Genomic DNA, 13,091 nt, shown 5'->3' on the forward strand with positions numbered 1-13,091 from the left:
AGCTTGCAGTTACGTGTGTGTATAACTAGAGCTTTTCCTCCGACAGTCCTTGTTACGTACAATTTTTTTTTTTTTTTTTTTTTTCTCCCTTCTTTTGTCCTATAAACGCGCAGGACACTATAATTATGATCAAAGTCATTATTGTTAATTTAGCTTACGAAGGTCACCGTGGGTTACACGTCAGAGTATATTACGATATTCCCCTTATACGTGCCCAAGATGATGAGAAATCGAATTATCATCACAGCTACGTTCTCGATCTCCCTGTGTCTCTCTATTTTTTTATTTGCATGCCGATGACATGACTTTCATAGATTTCACGCTGCTGCGATTTTAGGATTTTTTTTTGTCAATCAAATGAATCACCCATGCAAATGGATTTTTCGGTAGTACTTATTACAAGGGGCTTCTTTCGATTTCTTTCAGAGGCGCAAACGCATGTGTATACACGCACCACAGCTTACGCAATAGCAAAAGCGACAGTGAATTGCGCTAACGAGAGGTCTAATATCGACAGCGATGGGGAATCATTAGGCGCGACTGGCTGCTACGAAAACGTCTGGTGGCTATTCGGGACTGTATCGCGTGTACGGTATACACACACCCATACACCTGCATGTGCTTGTCAAATAAATAAAGTCCCACTGTGTAGGTAATCCTCATTAGAGACGGTAGTCGGTTTATAATCAGAGATCATCAAATGGCGACGTAATCAAGTTATTCACTGAAAAGGGGGGGAGGCAGGCTCGGAAAAATAAGAACGAGCTTGGGGAGAAAGTACCGCCGACTGTGGGACCCCATCCGATAACTCTCGCTGCGGCTCGCGAGCGCCCAACAAACGCAACGAGGTAACATGCGCTTTCACCACAAGCCAATTCTTTTTTTACAAAGTCGCTGTTACTCCTATACGTGCACTCGCTCTACGAGATGCATTTTTCTTTTTCCACGCGCCTTTTGTTTTGCTTTGGGTTATTGCACACTTGCCTTTTTTTTTTTAAGATTTAAACTTAGTTTGATAGATGGAACGCATCGAGGGCTAAAAAATCAAGGAATGCTTGCGGAGTGAAAGCTTTTTTGGAAAAAAAAAAAAAAAAAAAATACCGTACCCAAAAAACGCCGAAAAGTAAAAGAAAAGCACGTGAACGCAGTCTGTGACAGCTGAATGTTCTCGATTGCGTGTGCGTCGACGCGTGCACATATTTTTCGCAGCAGCGTGAGTAAGCACCTCGAGAGAGTGTGGGTGGAAATTGACCTTCCAGACGGAGTAGTACAGCTAAAGTGCGTTCAAACAAGCGCACGCTAAGCAGTACACCTCAGAGGCGTTTATAAAAAAGCTCGTTTCGGCTCCTTACGTACTTTCGTGATCGAGAGCTTGCACGGTGCATCTCCGAAGAGATCGAGCGGTCTTCCGAGCGCAACGATACGAGAAAAAAAAAAAATAAAAAAAAAAAAAAGAACAAATATGAGTGGCGAAAGCTCATATTAAAATTGCGAGGTTGCTTGCGATGACGCCGCACACGACTCTATACACATATGCATAACCATAGCTATACAACCTCAAAAGCCGTAGCAGCGGGCAATGACCTAGCCACCTCTTCCCCTCCTCCGACGCTCGTTCTGACCTCGATCGACGCTCCCGAGCTTCGATCCCCACTACCGCGGCCGCCCCCTCCTTCTCCTTTCGTTTATCCCTCCTCCTCCTTATTGCACAAATGCATGTGTATACGTGTACATAATATGCATCGGGAGAGCAAATGTGTGAGAGAGTGCGACGGCCGCGAGCGAACTCTCGCTTGCTCGCTGTGCCTGTACTTACCCGCGAGCGAGCTTTCGGCCCCGATTATCGGAGCTTTTCGCAATTACGCCTACCGATCATCGGGCTGGTTATTACTACTATTATTATTACTTTGTTGGGATGCGCGCCTGTACTGATGATATCTAGTCAGCTTTGCAAGCTCATTTTTTGTTGTTTTTTTCATAAAATTTTTTCAACCACGAGGTCTAACTTTCCAGAATCTCGTGCACACTTGATGAAACTGCCTCTATGGATCCCATTGAAAAACGAGATTCCTCATACTACGAAGAGAAAAGGAAAAAAAAAAAATAAAATAAAAATATCTAGCGAATAAAACGACGCAAGCTCCGCTGGGCCAAGCCGACTGGCTGACTCCGATAGGGCGCATTAATAAAAGTAGTCCATCAGCTTCCGATTTTGTCCGGAGATCAGAGTCACGTGTGCCCTACGTATGTCATCGAGGGGGTGGCTTTGTAGCACCCAGAAAAGGGACGAAGCACAGAAACAGGGGGAGAACGTTGCGCCCACCCCGTACCTAAGCAGGCAGGGCACATCCAAGGTGAATAATCCCAAACGGGGTCGATCGGTTATCAGGCTCGCGCGCGTGCACGCGGCTTATCGGCCCTACATGCGCTACTGACGACTGGCTCCTTTTCTGTTCTGATGTCTATATTATAACCCACGTTACTTGGTTTCCCTAAACGCACCTGTACTAAAACATACTCGTTCGTTGCCTTTTTTTTTTTTGTTAGCCACAATGTTACACAACAGTTTAGTATTGATTTATCACAAGTAGGCATAGGCTGGGGCTTTTTTATCGGCCACTGACATTGAATCCGTGTATTGATCCTCTATTTCTTGTTTTTATGTTTTTTTTTTCTTTTTTCTTTTCATGCAGCAGGTGCATTATGCCATCGAGGTCAACGAGGCGCGTAATGGTATACTTTTTTTTTTTTTTTTTTTTTTTTTTTTTTTTTCCTACAACAGTGCAAAGTACAGCAAAAGTGAGCTCGTGTGCGCGATGAAAATAAGTTCACCGAGCGAAAACTTGGAACTCCTCGCAAAGTCGGAGGGGAAAAATAAAAAAACAATCCTAGCCACAGCTAGAGATAGACGCTTCTGGAAGTCCGCTGCTGATGGTTGGTTTAAAAGAGATGCCACTATACACGCTTTTATTTTACTCTGTTCATTAATAGGCGTCCCAGTTACGGGAGTAGTCCGTAATGTACGCGCTAGCGCACGCCTGTGTGTGTGTATGTGTGCACACTCTGGTATACACAAAAAGTCGCCACGGCAGCGCATCCAAGTGTTGACGATTTTATTGTCCCGAGATTTTTCGTGCAAACGGTATTTCATGCGTAATGACATTCATAACAGCGCATGAGACGAATCGTCAAGAAGATGGAAAAATGATTTGTCATGTATACACTTACGGGCGTTTTAAATCGACTCGTAAGTGCATGTCTCGATCGAGTTGTAGTATCACGGCAATGTCCAGCGAACCACAATATAAGAGTTGTCAACTCAAATTTGACGTACAACACTGCTTTTTTTTTATGACGCGTTGACGATGACCCATCACACAGTGGAGCCGATTGCCCAATTGCTGTATATAGGTACGCCAGAGGGGCCCGTCCCCGCCAAGAGGAAAGTAAAAGTGGTCCGAGCCAACGTCGGAGATGCCAGCCGCGAAAGGGAAAACGAGCGGGCAGAGAGTATATATAGAGGCCTATGCTTTCTTTTCTCTTTTTTTTTTCTTTTTACTTGGTCGGGCAGTCGAAAGAGGACCGGCTTGGGACCAATTACTATAGGAGGGTGGGAGCATTTCTCGCGGACCTCTCGCTTTCTTTACGACGGACCGAGGCCTCCTACTCGTGTACTTTCGCTCTCGTGCGCGTGTTGGATGGTTGCGAATCACTCGATGACAATTGGTTTGTTTTTCAATAAATCAGTATATTCACTCCACCCCGGAACGTCAAATCAAGCTCATATTCGCTCGAAATTACACTTCTCGGGATATCGTCCGAAACTCGCACGTTTTTTCGCGAGCAGTGAGTCCCTTCGTCCTCCGTAAATCAAAAATGTAATAATAAATTGTGCATGTCCCACGGGTACATTACCATATCCGACTACCGGGCTCCAGTGGCCGCAATATTAGACCCGAGGGAGCATCAATACCACCCAAGATTTGGGGAATGTATTCCTTGCACCCCGCATCACGTAAAAAAAAAAAAAAAAAAGAAGTTGGGTCGCACACGGGACACAACGATCTCCAAGAATGCAAATGAGCATCCAGCAGCGATCCGATGTGGAAGCTTTTCCAGGGGGTGGCGTCGGAGGCCAACGAACTCTGACCCAGCAGTGAGGGCGAGTCTCCCTCTCCTTTGCGCGTTACCCCCCACCACCACCGTCATCGCACTCCTCGACTCCCGGGCCGCGTGCTGACTAAGTATAGAAGCAACCTGTCGCCCGCGTTTATACCACTGCTCCAGATATCCAGAGCTCCGTTGGTTCATCCACCTCTGCCCTCCCCCTCTCTTTTTTTCGTGGGCACGCGAGCGCGAATCATGAACCGAAAGGATCGCTCGCGTTGGATGTACGCGAACGGGGGAGGGCCACCCCCTCGTGGTTGATTTTTTATTTCGCCTCTTGCTCGTTTTTTCCATCCACTCTGCCTGGCCCTCTCGCCGCGTGCAGTTTATGGGTTCGTTTGCCTTTTACGTTTGAGGGCGCACTTTGAGATTTCTCCTTTTTTTTTTGTCCGCGTGCCGGGGTATCGGTGCCTCTCGGCCATTTACTACGAAGACGAGGACTCTTTTTGTCTTTCTTTCTTTTTTTGACCAAAGTTGTAACGAGGAGTGGCTCACCGGTAAAATTGACATGAAAGTACGAAATCGTAGCAGCTCTTCGTTACCCACGAGTACTCGATAACACGCGGGAAAGGAGTCGAGCACGGGTGAAAATAGCAGCGATGCTACGGAGAGGATAGAAATAGAGAAGCCGGAGAAACGGCGGTATAAATATAGAGTACACTTTTCGCGCTGGCTAATCGTCGGTGGATCGCTGGAAGTGTCATTCGGAGATATTTTTTCAGGGATGGATTGGAAGTCAGATCATTTTTTTTTTTTTTTTTTTACGCTAAAAACGGCATAAATGGACGACCGTTGTAGAAAAAAAAAAAAAAAAAAAAAAAAATCCGCGTCAAAAGCTCTCGACAAAAGAGCAAGGAGGAGACAAATGTATAGCTGAAAACGGGAGGGGGAGGACACGAAAGTTGGCCCAGTTAGGGTGAGTGGCACCAGCCCGGCCTTCCCCGGTCAACGAACCCGCGACCTCGAGCTTTTCCCCCGCCCCGGTGCCTATACAGCGGGGGAGATACGAGGGAGTTTCCGCGTCCTGATTAGGTTTGCCTCTTCTGTTTTTTTTCCCCGTAGGGTAATCCCGACATCTGCCATCCGATGCCGGGCAGGAGGCTCTTTATTCACAAACTATACGGATTACTTTTTCCACCCTCTACTGGGGGGGGGGGGGCGGATACTGTTTGCGCTCGATACGACAGGGTATACAGCTCCGATATTTCTTCTTGACGCGGGTGACGGGCTCCGTTGGGAAGATTCCGTTTTTTTCTCTTCTCCCTCCGAGGAAAGGTCAGTGAGAACCGCCGCTCGTTCGACGTGTACGCATCTGTAGTAATTTACAACTTCGCGCTCGATCCCCGTTTCCCTCCGCGGGAGGTGCTTGTAGCGTTTTTAACGGCCTCTCGTCTGCTTGGCCCTTTTTTTTTTTTTCATTGCAAAAAAAGAAAAAAAAATGTCGAAAAATAAAGTGCACGCGTAGTTACGGGCCGCTTGGCTGTAAACGAGGAAGAAAGAAACGGTAAACCCCGTCGGCAATCGAATCACCCCCCTGTCGGGCAAAAAGGGTTACGGGTGCGCTGGAAAATGCCTCATAAAACGCACGATGTTTTTTTACCGCGCACCCACTGACTTCCAGATGACCGGTGAGACGGACGCGCTCAACCCTTCCCTCTGCTCTAATCCTCCGCTCGTTTACGGTGGGATTCCTATTGCTTTTTTTTTAACAAAAGGGGACTTTTTTAACCCGTTAACAGCACGGGCTTAGCGAGCCGGGAATAAATTCTCCGCTGCACTTTTGGCGCTTTCGGCTCGTTCGAGGACGAAGCGAGGAACCCTTTTTCTTTTATAACACAGTTATATGGTTAGCGCGAGCTGATTTTTTATTGCGGGGACGGCTAAGCGGGCAGTTATGGTGTTTTTTTCTCCCCCTTCTCGGGCCATATCCGTTAAGCAACTTATAAAGTCTTGGTTTCCGTTTTTTCTTCTTCTAATCTTTTGTTGGTATTTTGTTTTTGCACAGTTGGAAGAACTGTTTTTTTCTTTTAATCTCAGTGTTGGAGTATGAAAAAAAAAAAAAAAAAAAAAAAAATACAGTTTGACGAATCAGGGGTAGAGTAGATTTGAAACGAAAACAAATCGGAGCTGATACATGTACCATCACGAAAACAAGCAGCAAAAAACTCGACGTACGCTGCAACAGAAGCGCTACAGAGCTCGACATTAATTCCACGCGCTCTTTTCCCCTCTGGCACACACACACATACATCGCGCAATTCGAGGAGAAAAATTCCATAAAGCCTAGTTTACCGCTTTTCCAAGTGCCGTACGTGAGGGAAATTCCAAAAATTTTTCCAAACGTAGCTACAGCGCCACGTATCGCGAGTAACGTAACGTCCCCCCGTGTTTTTTGACAACGAAACTACATATACATACACGAGCTTCAGGTGGCCCGTGCACCCTCCGCGCACGTATTCATACCAACGTCGAAGCTCCAGCAGCAGTGGGTCATTGGGTTCACGGGGTCGCTGGCTCTCCCCTCCCCGCGCATCTAGATCGGGCCGTCCCCGTTCTACAGCGGGAAAATCGAAGGACGCCTCCCGATGAAATTCAACCCCTCGCTCTTTCAGCCCTCTCCCCTGCACGCCCGTCTATTTTGGGAGCGAGGCCTTTTTCGTCTCATTATTTATTACACCGCGTCTGAACGAGAGCAGCGCGTTAACGTGTATCCACATTTCGACGTAATCACGCGTTTGTATATATACGGTCAAATTTTACCTTTTTGTTTCGCGTGGTGCATCCGAACTACGCGCAGCATCCATAAACGGTACCTATACGATGTTTATATGTAACAGTATATTCGAGGATGGAGGAGAAAAAGAAGTAAAGTGACAAAACCAAGGGAAATTCTTGCATCGTCGCAGTACGCGCGTAATGGAGGAAAAGGAAAACTCGATCGCAGAGTCACTTGCGAACTTTCACGTTGCTCGATTACACCACTCGCTATAATTTACTTTCCATCGAAGCAACCGATTTTACTTTCCCCCCCGTGTGGCGATGTTGGCTCGTTTGGGATAAACCATCGCTCGATTGCTCCAGAGTTTGGACGTTTCCGTCTTATTAATTTTTAACCAGGGAAATGGGGGGGGGGGGTGATACGATGGAGGAGTACGTGCGAGCAACAATGGGGGCGTCGAAGATGCAGGTGTATATTATATCGTTCGGGCAAAAACAGCTCGATGAAAGTTTCGGGTTACTTTCCAATCCTGCCGGTTGGAATCTCCTTTCACGTTCGCACGGGAATTTCGCGTTTGTGTAATACATGCATACATGTATATTTGCTGCATTGTTAGCTCCATGGATGATTGTTGCAGCATATACGCGCCGCACGAGCTATTGATTATACTTACCGTCTTGTATGTAGTCTGTAATCTGGATTTTTCGTCGAATGGAGATATAGTATATAAATCATCGCGACTTTTGAAAAAAGTGGGTTATCACAAATTTAATTATTTTTTTGCACACGATAACCCAAAATGAATTAGAGATAAGGCATACAGACATTTTGCCTCGTCATGGGACGTGTGTGTCGAAAAAAATCCGGTGGTCCATTCGTTGCATGCGAAATATTGACAATAATTTTTAAGTTTGATGCCTACCTGCAATAAAAATATCCAATGAAAATATATCGTGGCTAAAAATGAAAGTAGATATCTCTCTCTGCAAAGATGTTTAAAATTAGCTGCAAGTCTGTCGAAGTAAAGTGATGGTCGCAAAAGTTTGGGGAAGGAAAACTATAAAAATAGCTCTAGACACACTAGAAAGCATCTTCTGTTGATTTTGACGTAAAAACGCGACGAGCTGCCAAATAAGCATGAGTTTGAGCGCGCATGCAAAAACCAGCGAAAATAGCCTGACGTCATTTGTTTTCTGTGTAACCGAGATATTATAGCACACAGTTCCCCCGCTCCGAAAAAGGAAAACAACGCAACTTCTTGCACGCAACGCGTACACCAACTCTTGGCAGAAACCGTTCGCCTTATCTCCGACGCCGACGACAAAAGTTCGAAGCTTGTAAAAAAATATAATAATAAAAAAAAAAAAAAAGGAGAGCGTTCGCGAGCAAAGCTTACATGTGTGTACACACACACACGCACGAGAGCTGCTGCCAAGCGCACGCGTATCCTCGTTCGGTGTCGATGAACCGCGCCGAGTAGCGATTCCGTCTACCAAGGACGCGAGTCGTTCTCGCTCGCTCGTTCGGCTGTTCTGTTGTTACATCGCGCGCTGCTGCGCTCTTTTAATGCCGAGTGTCCCCCTCCTCCATCACGAGCCTCGCGGGTTAGGTAAGCGAGCTGACCCTGACGATTTATTTTCGACTCGCAGAGGGGGAAAAAAAAAAAAGAACCATTTTATCGAGTCGCTGGATTTCGCACTCCCTCCCCGTGCGGAGTACTTGCGAGAAAAGTATTGGTATATATCATTGTTTGCTCGACGAAAGCCTCACCGGCTGTGGATCCCACAAAGTACCAATAATCGTGCTAAAGTTTGTGACTTAATTTGCACGAATGCATCATTTTAAAAGTTCATTTTGTCAACAGAACGTAAGACACGCTTGACTCTACACCACCCGCCCCGAATAAACGGACAAGATTTATAAATCAAGCTTGTACCGGCAAAAATGGTAATAATAAAAAAGAAAAATTATACGAATAAAAAAAAAAGCTACACATCACTGCATCGCGCTCGTCATCGAGCGAAAGTAGGGAAAATGATGTCCTGCATTGCTCAGGCCGAGCGCGAAACAGGGCCAATCCTCTGTAATCTACATACCACCCTCTTTCTCTCTTCGTTGTACAGAGAGTCGCTAACTCAGTCCTTAGCAACGTGTTATAAACGCTCTGCATCCCAGAGTCCTCGAAGCTTCTAGAATGGGAAGAGGAAAAGAGAAGAAAGGAGGGGTGGGTTCACGATGGGGCTGTTGCCCCGGCGGCTCGACCCCGTTTTCCCGTACCACGTGTCCGCCACCCTCTGACGTCAGAGCTAGCGCGGGTCCACACACACCCCTCCCACCCTACCAGCGCGTCCCTTCCACTTTTCTTCCCAATCGAGGGAGGGGTGGCTTCATCCCCCTGTGACCTCGCGGCCGAGAGAGTTCGTCGAACCTTCTGCGTGGGGTAGGGGGGGAGGGTGGCAGCAAGCGCTTCGACCTCTAACCCGGTCAGTTCCCTCTCTTTCTCTTTCGCTCCAACTCGCCAGCGTATAGAGTCGTGCCCAGGGGTTTGTGTTCCCTCGCACTCTTCGCTCGAGAGCCCGATGTCACGTCTTTTTCTCTACCTACTACTACGAAGAATAAAAAAATGGTACGGTTTTTCTCGCAGCTAGACATTCTCCCCGGTATAAATCTAATTCGAGGATTTAATTTGGAAAACTAATTGAGCGTGCTTGTATATATACATATACTGCACACACAGACGCGTGACTTATCATTCGGGAAAAACTCAATTCACCGGGGAAAGACGCTTTTTCCCCGTTACGGAGCTCCTCTATAACCCCCCCCCCCCCCCGTGTTGTTTCTCATTCTCCTGCCGTAGCGAGCAATCGCTCGTGACACAGATTGTCAGGCAATTTTTCTTACTCGTGTGCGCCCCTGTTTCATCTCGGGTATATCCTCCCTGCTTTTAACGAAAAGCCGCTGTGTTGTGTTGTACCGTATATACGTTGGCTCGTACTTTTCCGATCTCAGAGGGGTCGTTCAACTCAACGCGAATGAAGCGACGCGGAGGCTCCGATACTTCCGGGGTTCGATCTTAATAACCTTTTGTTGTTTTTCCCCCCTCCCCTTGAAAAATATTTACTTTTGACGTTAGACATTTAATTACGCTCCCTTGGATTTCGGTTCGGAAATAGACGAAACGCAAGTCACGAGTGAGTTTAACGATGGGAAGTGGAAAAAAAAAGATCCAGGCCGAGAGCTCTTGAAGCTCTCGAGACCGAGTGTAAAAGGGTCGCGCAAGGCGTCACTCATCCTCGCAAGTATACACACACGTATGCTCGCGTTTCGTCCGTTTCCGCGCCGATGCTCGCGGTGCATAACGTTTTCTCAATTAGGTTGTATCCACTATACTCTCGCTAACGCGTAATCAGGGACGCGTGCAGCCACGTAACGTCCGACAATCGTCCGAAATTCTAGAACGCGATCGTATATCGGTACAACTGTTTCGTCGCACCTGTTAAATCTGCACAACAGCCGCTACGAGCTATCGTAAACGTCGACCCTAAAGCTTTCGCGTTTCTCTTTGGGTGCCATATATAACTGCATTGGTTTTTCGGTAACTCGCCGAAGGATTTATCGCCGATAGTAAAAGTCACCTGAAGTACTGGCACGCACTCGTTTGTATGAGCGGTGCTCGCGACTTTTTGGAGCTTAGCGCGAGAGGCCGCTACGAGGCAACGAAATCCCATCCCCACGCGAAAAAGAGTTCTCGACGAACCTCGCGTCGTATGGCCCCTTGGCGCGATTCTTCCTTCAATAGGTGATCAGCGACGGCTTTTTCCAGCTTTGCCAGTACTCTCTCTCTCTCCCTGGGTTTGTTGAACTCGGCGCAATATCGGGGTCATTGCGGAAATCAGCTCGACTCTCCTTATGTAAAAGCTCGCCGGGGGAGAGGGAAAGAGGGCCTTACGTAAAAAGCCGGTGTACGTCCTCGCACGTATTCTCTCACACACGCGAATGTGTGCCAGCGTCAAACAATGGTGCCTTTCTCGCCTTGTGACGAAATATGTAGCATCCGTGTCTCCTCGATATCCTTTCCATTTCCTAGCCAAGTCAAGTAAAAGTTCCGCAAGGCCGCGTACGTCGCTTAAACCGTATCCGGGCCCAAGGAATAATTGGCCCTACCATTGTTTTTGGGAAAAAAACCAAGTGTTGTCTTGCTTGCGGTATCGCGATGAAAAACCCGGCTGATCTTGTACGGTCGTCATAAATGCCAAAAATCTCACGAATAGAACAAAAACAAGATGAGATCGATGTGTATCAATCCACAATAGGCGGATGTTGCGAGGCCAATATCTCGTGTTGTATTTATATACACCGGTTGCTCCCTCAGGGTGCCCCCCCCCTTAACCACAAAGTTGGGGTTTGCCCAAGTCGTTTCGCTTTCTTCGAGGACGCGGTTTTTCACTTTCACCCGCGAGCGTGACGTAGGCACCTATACGTTACATTATACATACATTAATTTGGGTCGTCTTGGTGGGCACGGCACTTGCTTATGTGTTACATGAGAAAGTGAGTTTCGTCTCTTGATGGTGTAGTCCTCGGTTCCTATATATAGGAGCACATCGGCCGAGTAAAATTAACACACAATCTCGTCAAGAATGACTAGCCAACTCTGTAGATAGCGCTTTATCGTCTGCGGTTTGCCAAATACATGGGTGATGAGGGAGAGAAACAAAATAATAATGATAATAATCATAGATTAAAAAAAACGGGGCGAGAAAACAAGTGATATTACAAACACCATCATCATCGTCGTAATGCAGTATGCGTCAGCGAGAACGATCTTCCAAGGCATAATATACGTATATATCTGCCCAGCTTCTCATTCGCCCTCTGCATCTTCTCTTTCTCGCACTATACGGGAGCTAATTTACGCATAGGTGTACATATATCTATACGCGTGTACGGGTGTATATCGTGCGTAATACGTACATTGCACGATGTGTATATATATATAAAACAACGTGCTCTCGGTGTGTCCCACTTTCCTCGGGGCTCGGTCAACGACCCGTCGTCGCGACTCACTTACACAACGACCCAGCATAACGAGTATACGTATACTTACACAAGCGATCGCGCAACAAAATTGCTATTACCAAGGTGGCTCGCGTGTATCATAAACTCTCCTTCTTTTCTCCCCTACGTATACTTACACATCGCCGTAGCGATATTTGATTGGTCGAGCGTGTGTGCGCGCGTGCCGAAAGTAACACACGGAGTGTTACGTACAGCGTGATCGCGAGTCAAGCACTTGCACCTGAAACTTTCTTCTTCGGGAAGCTTCTCCGGTACTCCTCCGGCGTACTTGGGCGTGGGGGTAAATTCATGGCGAGCTTTCGATTTTTTTGTGGCAACAACGTGTAAGGAATTGGTTGAACGGAGCTTTTTTCATCCCATCGAAGCACCCCCATGCACCAGTTCCCTGACTCGAATCAATTTGATTCCACGGTGAATACATGTCTTATTTTAAAGGTATAAAGACGAGAAACGAGCTTTTGGGTTACCACCATCCACCTGCATCGTGCAAGCTCACAAAAATCCCCGGCACCACCTTGCGCTCGTGATACTACATGAAAGCACGTGCTCGGCGCTCATTGAAAAAAAAAAGGGGGGGGGGTGGAGAGGATCTCATTCACTCCACCACCGTGTATATCAAAGTCGCGAACTCGCGAGGGAGCCGCGGCGCGGCGCCAGTCTCTGAATTCGCGAGTGCCGCGAATCTCCGTCGCCGCGCTTGGCTCGGTGTTGCAGGAAACTGCCTCCTCACCATACGGTCGGTAAGGCGCGAGCTGTGGGAGAGTTGGATTCGCGCGCGACTTTTGCATCGCATCGGGACGCATGCGCGACCACGTGCAGAGCTTGCGCGTCGATATCCCTCCCTTTTTTTTAGAACTGAAATATATATATGTTGGCTGTACCTGCGCGGACTGCGAGCTTTTGACGCCGCTATGGATGCGAGACTTTGATATATTCCCCGGAAGCTTTGGCGATCGTCAACGATCGTTTGCCGGATTGATTTTCTCGTACACGTGAAGCGAGCTTTTTTAGATTTGCTGCCGAACTCGACTACTCCACAGATGCGTCTCGAATCTTTTCAACCGCAATCGAATGATTTATCTTTGGTGTGAAACATAATGATAATATCGCACAAGCGTATACTTAT

This window comes from Copidosoma floridanum, unplaced genomic scaffold (assembly GCF_036245765.1).
Source record: "Copidosoma floridanum isolate Cflo_tuat_1 unplaced genomic scaffold, Cflo_Japanese_pri ptg000030l, whole genome shotgun sequence".
NCBI classification, from domain to species: Eukaryota; Metazoa; Arthropoda; class Insecta; order Hymenoptera; family Encyrtidae; genus Copidosoma; species Copidosoma floridanum.